We start from the raw sequence: 15572 nt of genomic DNA on the forward strand, positions 1-15572 counted from the left end.
ATACATCCATATACATTTGTGTAGTAAAGTTGATAGATAGATACATAGATATGCATCCTGCTTTTTCCATGTAATATCATGAATACTTAACCATCATTAAAAATTATTATTAAAACATCCAATGGATTGTTAATTGTTATGTCTATTTTAGACTTCATTATCATTCTCCTATTATTTTATGTCTACATGTTTTCTCAGGTTGATTTTTAAGGCCTGAGGGGTAATTTGAAGTCTTTCAATGTTTCAGACTATTTTATTGTTTTCCTCATAATCTTTAAAATTCATTTTGAAGTTATACTTCCTAATATAAAGAGATGTGGGGCAGATCTTTGTAATGTAACATTTTTAATAAAAAAGAATCCTTCTCTGTCATTATGAATTTTTAAAATTTGGATTCAATCTTTTCTGATATTGGGAATATTTTACAGTTTTTAAAGCATGCTTCATCACAGCATTCTCTGATCTTTATTCTAAATTATCTCTCCCTTTAACCTCTCTCTTAATATTTTGCTCATTTCCTTTATAAAACCATCACAAGTTTAACTACAGATTCTTTTAACAAACTGTCTTTCTTTAACATTTTGTAACATGTGAAAGAAACCAATGATGAGTCAACACTCTTCCCCTGATCCATTCTAGATATGGGTAATTAATAACTCCTTTTATGAATATAGATGCAAAAATTCTCAATAAAATACTAGCAAACTGAATTCAACAACACATTAAAAAAATCCACCATAACCAAGTGGGCTTCATCCCAGGGATGCAAAGATGGTTTAACATTTGTATATCAATAAATGTGATTCATCACATAAACAGAAGCAAAAACAAAGATTATACTATCATCTCAAATAGATACAGAGAAAGCAAATTCAGCACACTTTCACTATAAAAACCCTCAACAAACTGGGTATAGAAAGAACATATCTGAAAATTATAAAAGCCATATATGACAAACTCACAACCAACATCATACAGAATAGGGAAAAGCTGAAAGCATTCCCACTAAGAACTGGAACAAGACAAGTATACCTATGTCACCACTTCTATTAAACGTAGTGCTGGAAGTCCTAGCCAGAGTAATCAAGCAAAAGAAAAAAATTAAGGGTATCTAGATCAGGAAAGAAGAGGTCGAACTGTCATTTTTTGCTCATGACATATCTAGAAAACCCCAAAGACTCCACCAAGAAATTCCTGGAATCAATAAATAAATTCAGCAAAGATTCAGGTTACAAAATCAATGTACACAAATCAGTAGCATTCTTATACACCAATAACAATAAAGCTGAAACTTAAGTCAAAGATTCAATACCTTTCACAATAACTACAAAGAAAATAAAATACTTAGGAATATACTTAACCAAGAAGGTGATAAATCTCTACAAAGAGAACTATGAAACACTATGGAAAGAAATCACATATGACACTAACAAATGGAAAAACATATCTTGTTCATGAATCAGTAGAATCAAAATTTTTAAAATGTCCATACTACCCAAAGTGACTTAGAGATTCAATAAAATCCCCATGAAAATACAAACATCATATTGCACAGATCTAAAAAATATAATTCTATACTTTGTTAGGAATCAAAAATAGCACAAATAGCCAAAGCAACCTTAATCAAAAGGAACAAATCTCTAGGCATCACATTATCAGATTTCAACTACACTATAAGGCTATGGTAACCAAAACAGTATGGTATTGGCACAAAAATAGACAGATAGACCAACAGAACAGAAAAGAAAACCCATGTATGAAACTCTCCACATACAGCCAACTGATATTGGACAAAACAGACAATATATACTAGGGAAAAGAATCCCTAGTCAGTAAATGTTGCTGGGAAAATTGAATAGCCACATGTAGACGACTGAAACAGGATTCATATCTCTCAATACTCACAAAAATCAATTCAAGATGGTTAAAAGACTTAAATGTAAGGCATGAAACCATAAGAATCCTAGAAGAAAATGTGATAAAATCTCTTTTAGATATCAGCCTATCCAAAGAATTTATGAAGAAGACCTCAATGGCAATCATAGCAACAAAATAAATAAATAAATGGGATTTGATTAAATTAAAAATTTTCTGTACAGCCAAGGAAATAATGAACAGAGCAAATAGACAATCTACAGAATGGGAGAAAATATTTGCAATCTATACATCTGAGTAATAACCAGAATTTACAAATAAATCAAGCAAATCAACAAGAAAAAATCCAACAATGCCACCAAAAAGTGGGCAAAATACATGAACAGAATCTTTTCAAAAGAAGATATACAAATGACTAATAAACATATGAAAAAAATGTTCAACATCACTAATCATCAGAGACATGCAATTTAAAACCACAATGGGATACCACTTTACTCCTGCTACAGTGGCTTTTATTAAATTGTCCAAAAATAATAGATTCTGGTGTGGATGCAAAGAGAAAGGAACACTTCTACACAGTTGGTGAGAATGCAAATTAGTACAAACTCTATGGAGAACAGTATAGAGAAACCTCAGTGAACTAAAAGTCAACCTACCATTTTATCAGCACTCCCACTACTGGATATTTACCCAAAGGAAAAGAAATACATTTTATCAAAAAGACACCTGTACATGAATGTTTATTGCAATATAATTCACAACTGCAAAGACATAGAATCAATCCAAGTGCCCATCAATTCATGCATGGATTAACAAAAGGTGGTATGTGCAGAGTATGGAATATTACTCAGCTATGGAAAAGGATGATGTAATGCCTTTTGCAAAAATTTGAATGGAAATGGAGACCATTATCCTAAATGAACTATCTAAAAAATGAGAAAACAGATACCATATGTACTCACTGTTAAACTGGAACTAAATGATGAGCACACATGTGCATAGAGGGAAGAAAAATGCAACAGAAATCAAGTGGGGGAGGCAGGAGGGGATTGACAATAACCTACTTAATGGGTACAGCAAACACTATCTTGGTCACAGGCACACTTATAACCATGACTCAAGCATTATAAAAGTGATCAATGGAATAGGTGTGGATCAATATGGCGGACGAGAAACACCCCCAGACAGAGTGTCTCTGCAGAAAAGACAGATTCTAGCAGAAATTAGAAAAAAGAAGCAAGAAGACGAGCATACAGCGGACGAGGGCTGGAAGGAGGGGTACCTAAGACCCCGAGAGACTCCACGGGAGGAGGCGGCAGAGGAGAACTGGAAACTGAGACCGCCAGAGCAGCCCGGAGACCAGCGGCAAGGGTAGGTGGATTTGCCGTTTCCTCTCCCCTGCATTTGGGACTGCTGGTGGGCTCCCCAGTGGGTGTAGAGACCTGCGGACACTGGCCCAGAGACGGCCGCTGCCAGCTAGCGGTGAGCCTGTAGCGGACACGGCACCAGGCTCCCAACTCCCTCTGGGCACCTCCATGTGCACAGACCTGAGCCGCACGGCAGGCGCCATATTGCCTCCTTCTCCCCTCTGCCAACCCTACCTGTGACTGCCCAGAGAGACAATACAGCCACCAGCCAGAGGGACCTCCAGGGAACCGGACCTTCCCTTTTGGGACTCTACAGCTGACTAAGGGGAACTCAGACTGTGAGCTCCCTAACCGCCAGCCCTCCCAGGTGCTGCTGGCACGGTGTTCCCAGGAGAACGGTGCAGACTCAGAGGCTGAGAGAAATAGACCCAGCTTGGGCTCCTTGTGGGTGAATTGGGACTGCAACTTCCCTCCCAGGTGGGGATACAGTTTAAACTCTGGGACCCAGAGGTCGGACCTGCAGACCAGATCCCGTGCACCCAGGGCTAGCATTGCCCAGGGCACAGAAGGGATATACATGAACAACCTACTGAGTTGTGTGTGCCTTCAGGGGCAGATCAGCGTCCTAGAGGGCAATGCTCCTCCCAAAAGGAGACCATACGCCCAACCCAGGTGGTGTTCCTGCACAGGGAACCTCCTCACCAGCATCACAGTCCAGGGAGGCCTGGTGGCGTGTGGTCTGGCCTGCTGGCAGAGGCCCAGGAGTAGCTGCGGAGTTGGGGAGGGTGGAAAGAAGCGCAGCCCGCTCCAGACTGCGGGTCTTAGACATCCCCACCCCAACAAGCAGACTTTCTGGCTGAGCAGGACCATTCCAGCCCCTGGCTGAATGCTTTTCCTGGAAGCAGAGAACAGAACTTTGACCCCTGCTAATGACATTGGTGGTGCCTGAGGGCAGGCTTACCCAACCCAGCTCTGCCCAGAACAAGAGCTGATAACAGGACACAAAATCAACAGCATAGCCTGTACCACCAAGCAAGCGCCACCTACTGACAGGGACGGCATCCTGCACAGCCTTTTCACGGCACCCACTGACTCATTATACAGGGAGTGGTCGAATGTCACCCAAGACACCACCTAACGGCTCAGAAACTAAACAAGGTGTGTGAATACCCAAACAAAAAATTAAGGAAAGGAACAACAACTGATCAACATGGGAAGAAATCAGCTAACGAACTCAGGAAATATGAAGAACCAAACAGAAAACACACCCCCAAAGAGGAGCACCAGCCCCCTAGAAACGGACACCAACCCAAATCAGGCAACCAAAATGACAGAAGAGGAATTTCATATGTGGATCATAAGAACACTCACCGACCTGCAACAACAACTCAATAACCAACACAAAGAAACCACAAAAAGCCTCCAGGACCTAGAACAAAAGTTCACTGAAGAAACAGACACAATGAAGAAAAGTTTAACCGAACTCCTAGAAATGAAGAATCAATTCAGGGAACTACAAAAAACAGTGGAAAGTCTCAAGAACAGGGTAGATCAAACAGAAGAAAGAATCTCAGAGACTGAAGATATCATCCTCCAACTAAATAAAACCGTCACAGAGATAGAGCAGAGAAACAAAAGAAAAGAGCAAAGCCTACAAGAGATGTGGGATTATGTGAAGAAACCTAATGTGAGGGTCATGGGGTTACCAGAAGGGGAAGAAGACAACACTCAAGGGTTGGACAAGCTATTTGAAGATATAATAGAGGAAAATTTCCCAGGTCTTGCTCAAAATCTCAATATACAAGTTCAAGAAGCTCAGAGGACCCCTGGGAGATTCAACACAAACAGGAAGACGTCACGACATGCAGTCATCAGACTGACCAAAGTATCAACTAAAGAGGCCCTTCTAAGAGCTGTAAGACGAAAGAAGCAAGTGACATACAAAGGAAAGCCAATTCGAATAACACCAGACTTCTCTAATGAGATTTTACAAGCAAGGAGAGACTGGGGCCCCATTCTCACTCTTCTGAAACAAAACAATGCCCAGCCTAGAATCTTATTCCCTGCAAAACTAAGCTTCATATATGAAGGGGAAATTAAGACATTCTCAACAAGCAAAGTCTCAGAGAATTCACCAAGACAAGACCAGCCCTACAAGAAGTACTCAAAACAGTGTTACGAATGGCACACCATAATAAAAACTCATGAATATAAAAACAACCAAAACCCAAAGATTAAAGGCCAGACAATATAAAGGTTCAAGAGAGAAATCAAAGCAACAACATCCAACCCACCAGAATGAACAGTAATCTACCTTACCTATCAGTTCTCTCAATAAATATGAATGGCTTAAACTCTCCACTCAAGAGATATAGGCTGGCTGAATGGATAAGAAAATATAGTCCAATTATATGCTGTCTTCAGGAAACACATCTAACTTGCAAGGATGCATATAGACTAAAAGTAAAAGGGTGGAGATCAATATTCCAGGAAAGTGGAAGCCAAAAGAAGGCTGGCATAGCAGTTCTAATTTCAGACGATTTAGTTTTTAAACCAACAAAAGTAGTGAAAGACAAAGAGGGTCATTATATAATGGTGAAGGGCACACTTCAACAAGAAGAGACAACAATTTTAAATATATATGCACCCAAGTTAGGTGCACCCAGATTCATAAAGCAAACCTTACTGGAACTAAGCAAATGGATTTATAGGAACTCAATAATCACCGGAGATTTCAACACTCCACTGACAGCACAAGACAGATCCTCCAAATAGAAAATTAATAAAGAAATAATGGACTTAAACAAAACCCTGGAACAATTGGGTCTGACTGACATCTACAGGACATTCTATCCAAAATCCACTGAATATACGTTCTTCTCATCAGCTCACGGGACATTCTCTAAGATTGACCATATCCTAGGACACAAAGTAAATCTCAAGAAATTTAAAAAATAGAAATCATACCATATACCTTCTCAGATCACAGTAGAAAAAAAGTAGAAATCAATCCTAACAGAAACTCACATTTCTAAACAAAAACGTGGAAATTAAACAACCTCCTACTAAATGATTACTTCATAAATGAAGAAATCGAGATGGAAATTAAAAAATTCTATGAAGAAAACGACAATGGAGAGACAAGTTATCAAATCTTCTGGGACACAGCTAAAGCAGTTCTGAGAGGAAAGTTTATCTCCATAAATGCCTATAACCCAAAGACAAAAGGATCACAAATAGACAGTCTAACAAAACGACTCAAAGAGCTGGAAAAAGAAGAACAGACCAACACCAAACCCAGCAGAAGTAGCAAAATCAACAAGATCACATCAGAACTAAACGAAATTAAAAACAGGGAAGCTATTCTGGAGATTAATAAAACAAAAAGTTGGTTCTTTGACAAAATAAACAAAATTGACACACCAATGGCTAAGCTAATAAAAAGCAAAAAAGAGAAAGCTCTAATAAGCTCCATCAGGAACAAAAAAGGAGATATCACAGCTGATACCAAAGAGATACAAGATATAATTTATGAGTACTACAAAAATCTTTATGCACACAAACTGGAAAATGTGGAGGAAATGGACAAATTTCTAGAAACACACAGCCTCCCTAGGCTCAACCAGGAAGAAATAGATTCCCTGAACAGACCAATCTCAACAGCTGAAATAGAAACAGCAATTAAAAATCTCCCTGTAAAGAAAAGTCCCAGTCCAGATGGCTTCACACCTAAATTTTACCACACTTACAAAGAAGAACTAGTACCTATCTTGCAGAAACTATTCCACAACATCGAGAAGAACGGAAACCTCCCCGACACCTTTTATGAAGCGAATATTACTCTGATACCAAAACCAGGAAAGAATCCAACAAAAAAAGAAAACTACAGACCAATATCCCTAATGAATATAGATGCAAAAATTTTCAACAAAATCTTAGCTACCGAATCCAGACGCTTATCAAAAAAATAATCCATCACGACCAAGTGAGCTTCATCCCAGGGATGCAGGGATGGTTCAACAAACGTAAGTCTATCAATGCAATTCACCACATAAACAGAAGCAAAAACAAAGACCACATGATTCTTTCAATCGATCGAGAAAAAGCTTTTGACAACATTCAACACCCTTTCATGATACGAACAGTTAAGAAAATAGGCATAGAAGAGACATACCTAAAAATGATACAAGCCATATATGACAGACCCATAGCCAACATCATACAGAAAGGGGAAAGATTGAAATCATTCCCACTTAGAACTGGAACCAGACAAGGCTGCCACTTTCTCCACTTCTGTTCAACATAGTGCTGGAAGTCTTGGCTACAGCAATCAGACAGGAAAATGGAATCAAAGGTATCCAAATAGGGGCAGAAGAGATCAAACTTTCACTGTTTGCTGATGATATGATATTATATCTAGAAAACCCAAAAGATTCAACCAAGAAACTCCTGGAACTCATCAATGAATTTAGTAAAGTCTCAGGATACAAAATCAATACACAGAAATCAGAGGCATTCTTATACGCCAACAACCATCTAATTGAGAAACAAATCAAAGACTCAATTCCCTTCACAAGCAACAAAGAAATTAAAGTACCTAGGAATATACTTAACCAAGGACGTAAAAGACCTCTACAGGGAGAACTATGAAACACTGAGGAAGGAAATAGCAGAGGATGTAAACAGATGGAAATCCATACCATGCTCGTGGATCGGCAGACTCAACATCATCAAAATGTCTATACTATCCAAACTGATCTACAGATTCAATGCAATACTTATTAAAATCCCATCAGCATTCTTCACAGATATAGAAAAAATAATTTTACGCTTCGTATGGAACCAAAGAAGATCCCGAATATCAAGAGCAATTCTAGGCAACAAATACAAAATGGGAGGCATTAATATGCCAGATATCAAACTATTCTGCAAAGCTGTAGTAATTAAAACAATATGGTATTGGCACAAAAACAGGAATATTGACCAGTGGAACAGATGTGAGAATCCTGATATAAAACCATCCTCATATAGCCATCTAATCTTTGACAAAGCAGACAAAAACATACGCTGGGGAAAAGAATCCCTTTTCAATAAATGGTGCTGGGAAAACTGGATAGCCACCTGTAGAAGGCTAAAACAGGACCCATACCTTTCACCTCTCACAAAAACCAACTCACTCTGGATAACAGACTTATCTCAGGTATGAAACTATTAGAACTCTAGAGGAAAAAGTTGGAAACACTCTCCTAGACATCAGCCTGGGCAAAGAGTTTATGAAGAAGTCCGCAAAGGCAATCACAGCAGCAATAAAAATAAATAAATGGGACATGATCAAACTACAAAGCTTCTGCACAGCCAAAGAAACAGTCATGAAAGTGAACAGGCAACCTACAGAATGGGAGAAAATTTTTGCGTCCTATGCATCCGATAAGGGACTGATAACTAGAATATACTTAGAACTCATGAAAATCAGGAAGAAAAAATCAAATAACCCTATTAAAAAGTGGGCAAAGGACTTAAACAGAATCTTTTCTAAAGTAGACAGAAGAATAGCCAACAAACATATGAAAAAATGCTCAACATCTCTAATCATCAGGGAAATGCAAATCAAAACCACAATGAGATATAACTTAACTCCAGTGAGAATGGCCTTTATCAAAAAGTCTCCAAACAATAAATGCTGCGTGGTTGCGGAGAGAGAGGAACACTCCTACACTGCTGGTGGGACTGCAAACTAGTTCAACCTCTGTGGAAAGCAATATGGAGATACCTTAAAGCGATACAAGTGAATCTACCATTTGATCCAGCAATCCCATTGCTGAGCATCTACCCAAATGATCCAATGACACTCTACAAAAAAGACACCTGCACTCGAATGTTTATAGCAGCACAATTCATAATTGCAAGGCTGTGGAAACAGCCCAAGTGCCCATCAATCCAAGAATGGATTAATAAAATGTGGTATATGTATACCATCGAGTACTATTCAGCTCTAAGAAACAATGGTGACATAGCACATCTTATATTTTCCTGGTTAGAGCTGGAACCCATACTACTAAGTGAAGTTTCCCAAGAATGGAAAAACAAGCACCACATATACTCACTAGCAAATTGGTATTAACTGAGCAGCACCTAAGTGGTCACATAAGTACTACAGTAATAGGGTATTGGGCAGGTGGGAGGGGGGAGGGGGGCGGTTATATACATATATAATTAGTGAGATGTGCACCATCTGGGGGATGGTCATGCTGGAGACTCAGACTTGTGGAGGGAGTGGGGGAAACGGGCATTTATTGAAACCTTAAAATCTGTACCCCCATAATATGCCGAAATAAAAAATAAATTAAAAAAAGTGATCAATGTAACCAAAAATATTTGTACACTGTAACACATTGAAATAAAAGAATAATATTTATTTTGTGCATTATAATTTAGAATGTCAAGAGTTTAAGTGCTTTTTCTTTGTAAAAAATCTTATCAAGAGCAGTTTGAAGACTATGTTAGCCGTTTCTTCTCATCTTATAACTTACCATATGGAGTGAGCTTCTTTTCTATGCCTTAGTGACTTTTCATATTCCTTTCTATGTTTGGATCAGCTTTTAACATTTTATCGTTTGCACTTTCAGTGTTGTGAAATATCTCTATGAGTTCCTTAATGTCCTCTGGGACATATTCACCCTTTTTATTACAACCGCTTTCCTCATTTGGGTCAATAAGTTTCCCTTCACTAAGTTTTTCTGAATGCATGTCTAGTATCTCTCAAACAGTGGTAGTGTCAACATTCCCAGTCAAGCATTTTACCTATAACTCAATTTATATCAATTCAAATTTAACTTCTAGTTTTATCACTTTTCTCATTTTTTTGCTGTACTTTCATCTTTATTTTTCATCCCTGAAAGACTTTAGGGTCAGCTATAAATCTTAGATAGTTTTTAACATCACCTCCTTGAATGCAAGAGGTGTGTCTTGTCAATTCCCTAAGCTTCATTATACTTCAAAGTAGGAAGACTCAAACATTTTGTGAAAAATGAGAATTTCTACATCAGAAAAAATCATACAATGTAGAAAAACTTGACAGAAAGAAGCATCAGCAATGTAATGTATTACTCAGTTAAACCACACAGGCTTTCTTAGGTGAATTCCGGAAATTGTGCCACCTTTGTGTAAGTTTTTACAAATCAAAACTTGGCTAGATAGAAATGCAGTAGGCAACTCAGCTGTTGTTAGATTACACGGAATGATTAGTTTCCCTCTTAGTGATTCATTTTCTTCTTTGAAATGATAAGTCCCTATTATTTTATTTAGCCAGGAAGAAAGAAGTAATGAGGAAAGTAGATATTTTGGATGAGCAACCAAAATAATTTTGCTTATGTTCTAATGCATAATGAATGTTTCTGAATATTCCATGTATGTTTGAAGAGAAATTTTTTATTCATTTTTATAATATATGTAAACCTATACATAAATATATACCATATGTACACACATACACATACACACACACTTGTAAAGTGTTTTATTCAATTGTTATACACATTATTTTTATTTGCTCTGTTAGTTTCTAACATAGGTGTAAAATTTTTTGAAATGATTATTGCTAAATTTATCCTTGCTTTCTACAAATTTTCACTCTATGAATTGTGTACCTATACACATATGAAAAAGTTAAAAACTGTCATATCACCTTGGTGTACTATTATTTTACCACTGTGAAATATTTTCCTTTGCCTCATATAAATCATTCACTTTGAATTCTATTTTGTCTGATGATAACATTTCTTCAACTCCTTTCTTTTGATTGATATTTGCTAGAAATATATTATTCTACCCTTTTGCATTCAATCTTTTTTATGTATTTAATATCAAGTAGGCTTTTGTATAGCAATGGATTTTGTTTGGGGAATTTTTAAGACACTCTAAGAATATATGTATTTTAAGAGTGGAATTTAACTGAATACTTTTTGATAAATGAATGCTAGTATGTAGCTCTGTCATTTGCTTTATGTATTCTATTTTTGATGATTCTTTAAAAATCCATTTTCTTTCTCTTTCACTATTCTTCTGATTGAGCTAGTAGTTTTCTGTTGTTATGATTTTCTATTTTTCTATTATTTGGAAGTTAAATATCCTTTTTTTCTTTTTTTTATTGGTAGCCCTTAATATTTAAAATATGTATTTAAATCTCTAGACTATATAAGAATCAACATAGTATAATGGAATATCTGATATTTTTGTTAATTTTTTACATTATCAAAAATTAGTTATTCTCAATTATTTGTTTGTTTCTTCACACACCATTGTTTCTTTGTGTTGACAGCTTGTCCATTTTAGATTATTTTAATTAATTTTACTAAGAATATCATCAAGTATAACATGTTAAAAGAGTTCGTAAGTGCTAAGTTCTCTGAGGCCCTTTTTTCTTTTTTAACCAAACTGTGTCTATTATTCTCCTACTCTTGAATGCTGATAAGAAACTCTAAATTCAAAATTATGTGTTTTAAGACAGTTGAAGATTTACAGTTTGTTGATGCCAATTTTGTTTCCTTCTTGATAACTATCTTTAAAATAGACTTTATTTTTTAGAACGGTTTTACATTAACAGAAAAAATATTTCAAAGATAATACAGAGTTCCAAATATTCCAGCTCTGGTTCCCCTTATTATTAACATACTATACTAGTGTGATTAATGAACTCATACTGATATATTATTATTAACTAAAGTCCATATTTTATGCAGATTTCTTCCAGTTTTACCTAATGTCCTTTTTCTGTTCCAAGGTCTCATCTATATTAGATTAGTTGTCATGTCTCCTTAGGTTCCCCTGGCTTTCCTTGTTTTTGATGACCTTGACAGTTTTGAGGAGGAGTATTCAAGGATTTTTTAGAATGTTCCTTAAGATTTGTCTGATATTTCTGTCATGATTGGGAGGAAAGATCATAATAGTAAAGTGCCATTTTCATCACATAACAAGAATATATCCTATCACATATAACATATCCTATCACATATATCCTATCACATATAACAAGAATATATCCTATCAATATACTTTATTATTATTGATGTTGACCTTCAACACCTGGCTGAATTAGTGCTTGTCAGATTTCTCCACTGTAAATTTGTTATATTTCTACCATTTTTACAGTACCCTTTAGAAAGCTATTATTATAGCTTTCAGGGTTAAGGAGTAGAGAGTTATGCTCCATCTTCTATGTATGCAGAATGTAGAATGGAGTATCTACATTCATTAATTATTTTAAATTCTTCTGGGTATGAGAACTGTCTCTCTCCCACTTATTTATTTATTCAGTTATTTATTTATATCCATATATCATCACAGATATTTATTTTATACTTTGAATTATAATCCAAAATTTATTTATTCATTTTATTGCCCAAATTTTTCCAGGGGTGGCCATTGGAAGCTCTTTCAACTAGCTCCTATGTTACCTTAACTTTTCCCATTGTTGTAAGTCTTTATATTTTTTTTTCTTTTTTGAGCACTTTCCCACTTTCTGTTATAAGATGTTCCAGGCTTATCTTCTTATTTCCTGCCTAAGTTGTAGAACCAACTACTTCTTCAAGGAGACTTCCTTTTTTTAATTGAAGATTGGTATTAGAAACCAAGATCTCAGTGCTAGATATGCCTCTTTCTCCTAGGTTGTCATTCCTTCTAGACGCTTATTCCACAGTAAGTACTTAACACAAACTTTGTTTCATGCACAAAATTATTAAAATATTATATAAAACTACCTTCATGCCATGTGTATAAGATATATATGAAACAAAAATAATTTTGTGTTTAGACTTGGATCCCATTTTGAAGATATCTCATTATGTATAAACAAATATTCCAAAATCTCTCCCCCCAAAAGCGTATCTGAAACTTCTGTTCTCGAGCATTTTGGATAAGGGACAGCCTGTATCTGAAAACTCACTAATAGAGCAAGATAGCCAAATAGAAACCTCTAGCAATTATCCCTCCACACAAACAAGAAATTCAACTATCCACACAAGCAAACACCTGTGGAAGAACCAAAAATGTAAGGTGAATGATTATACTACCTGCTTTTAACATTGTATAAAGGAAAAAGGCACTGAAGAGGGTAGGAAAGATAATCTTGTATTGCTTACACCACCCCTTCCCCATTCTCCAGCAATGCTACACCAACACGCTGAGTAGAGAGAGAATCTGTGTGTCCAAGGGAAGGAAAATGAAGTGATTGTGAGACTTTGCATTGAAACCCAAGTCCGCCCTGGCAGAGGGGAACACAGAACAGGACAGAATTCTTCCAGTGCCCACAGAGAAGCATTTAAACCAGCCCAACCAGAAAAAAATCCTCTCCCTGAAACCCAAGTTCCAGCTAGCCCCACCACCAGCTGACAAACAGCAGCCTGGAGCCTGCAATAAATTCATAAGGCAGTTTGGCCACAAAGGCTGCAGTCTTTGGGCAATACTTGCAGCTGTGCTGGCTAGGAGCCAGTGGACCTAGTGAGACACCAGTGTTCGCAGCCAAGCTAGTGCCTGTGTCATCCCCTCCTCCCACCTACAGGTAGTGTGGCTTGGGAATACTTCTTCCACTTGAGGAAAGAAAAAAGTCTATAAGACTTTGTTTTGCAACTTGGGTACCAGCTCAGTCACAGTAAAATAAGGTACCAAGAAGACTCCTGAAGCCCCATGTTTAGTCCTTAATTCCTGAAAAACATTTATGGACTCACCATAGGCCAGAAGGAAATATGCTGCCCTGAAGGAAAGGACCCAGTGCTGGCAGGATTCACAACCTGCTGGTTAAAGAGCTCCTGGGCTTTGAATAAACAACAAAGGTAGCCAGGTGAGAGTTACCCTGGGTGACTGGGCTGAAATCAGGTATAACCTGGCATGGCTGACCACAAGGAAGTACCCATGTCATTCCTCCCCCACCTCCAGCAGCCCAACACAGAGAGTAAGGGAAGAGAGTTAGAATCTTGGCATGACAATCCAAAGATTTCTCCTGTGTCATATCCAAGTCCACCATGCAGTACCACCAGGAGTCTGCAAGAGTCATTACTGGGCTTGGAGCACTCCAGTGCTGATACAGCTGCAATGACCAAAGGTTTAGATCATAACACTCAATTTTCTTTGAATACCTGGAAACCCTTCTCAAGAAGGACAGATTCAAACAAGCCCAGGCTGCAAAGATTAAAATAAATACCAAACTCTTCAACACCCAAACATCAATGAATATATACAATCATCAAGAACACTCAGGAAAACATGACTTCACCAAATGAACTAAATAAGGTACCAGTGACCAATCCTGGAGCAATAGAACTATATGACTTTTCAGACAAAGAATTCAAAATTGCTGCTTGCAGATGTTCAATGAACAACAAGACAACACAGAGAAGAAACACAGATGTCTATCAGACATATTTAAGGAAGATGCTGCAATAATAATAAAAAAAATCAAGCAGAAATTATGAGCTAATGAATTCAGTTGACACACTGAGAAATGCATCAGAGACTTTCAACAGCAGAATTGATCAAGCAGAAGAAAGAATTAATAAGGTCGAAGACAGACTATTTGAAAATGACAGAAGAGAAAAAAGAACAAAAAAGAATGAAGCATGCCTACGATATCTGGGAAATAGACTCAAGAGAGTAAATCTAAGAGTTATTGGCCTCTAATGAGAGTAGAGAAGGAGGTTGGGTTCGAAAGTTTATTCAAAGAAATAATAACAGACAACATTCAAAATCTAGAGAAACGTGTCAATATTCAGGTACAAGAGGATAATAGAACATCAGGAAGATTTAAGCCAAACAAGACTACATCAAGACATTTAATAATCAAGTTCCCAAAGGTCATTAAAAGGAAAAGGTCTTAAGAAAACCTAGAACAAAGAGAAAAATAATATAAAAGAGCTTCAATATTTCTGGCTGCAGACTTCTCAGAGGAAACCTACAGACCTGAAGAGAGTGACATGACAAATACAATGTGCTGAAGAAAAAAAAAAAAATCTTAACCATAGGATATTATATCCTGCAAAAATATCCTTCAATATAAAGGAAAAATATAAATAAAGGAGAAATATAAATAAAGGAGAAATATAAATAAAGGAGAAATATAAAGGAGAAATATAAAGAAAGACTTTCTCAGACAAACCAAATCTGAGAGATTTCATCAATACCAGATATGTCCCACAAGAAATTATAAAAGGAATTCTTCAATCTTAAGGAAAAGAATTTTTGCTAGATTTCTCTTTGCTTGCTTATTATTTGTTTTGTAAGTAGAGTTGTCATATGCTTAAAATAATTGGTCATACATAAAATGTTTTTGCACACATC

The sequence above is a fragment of the Microcebus murinus genome, chromosome 11 (genome assembly GCF_040939455.1).
Source record: "Microcebus murinus isolate Inina chromosome 11, M.murinus_Inina_mat1.0, whole genome shotgun sequence".
NCBI lineage: Eukaryota > Metazoa > Chordata > Mammalia > Primates > Cheirogaleidae > Microcebus > Microcebus murinus.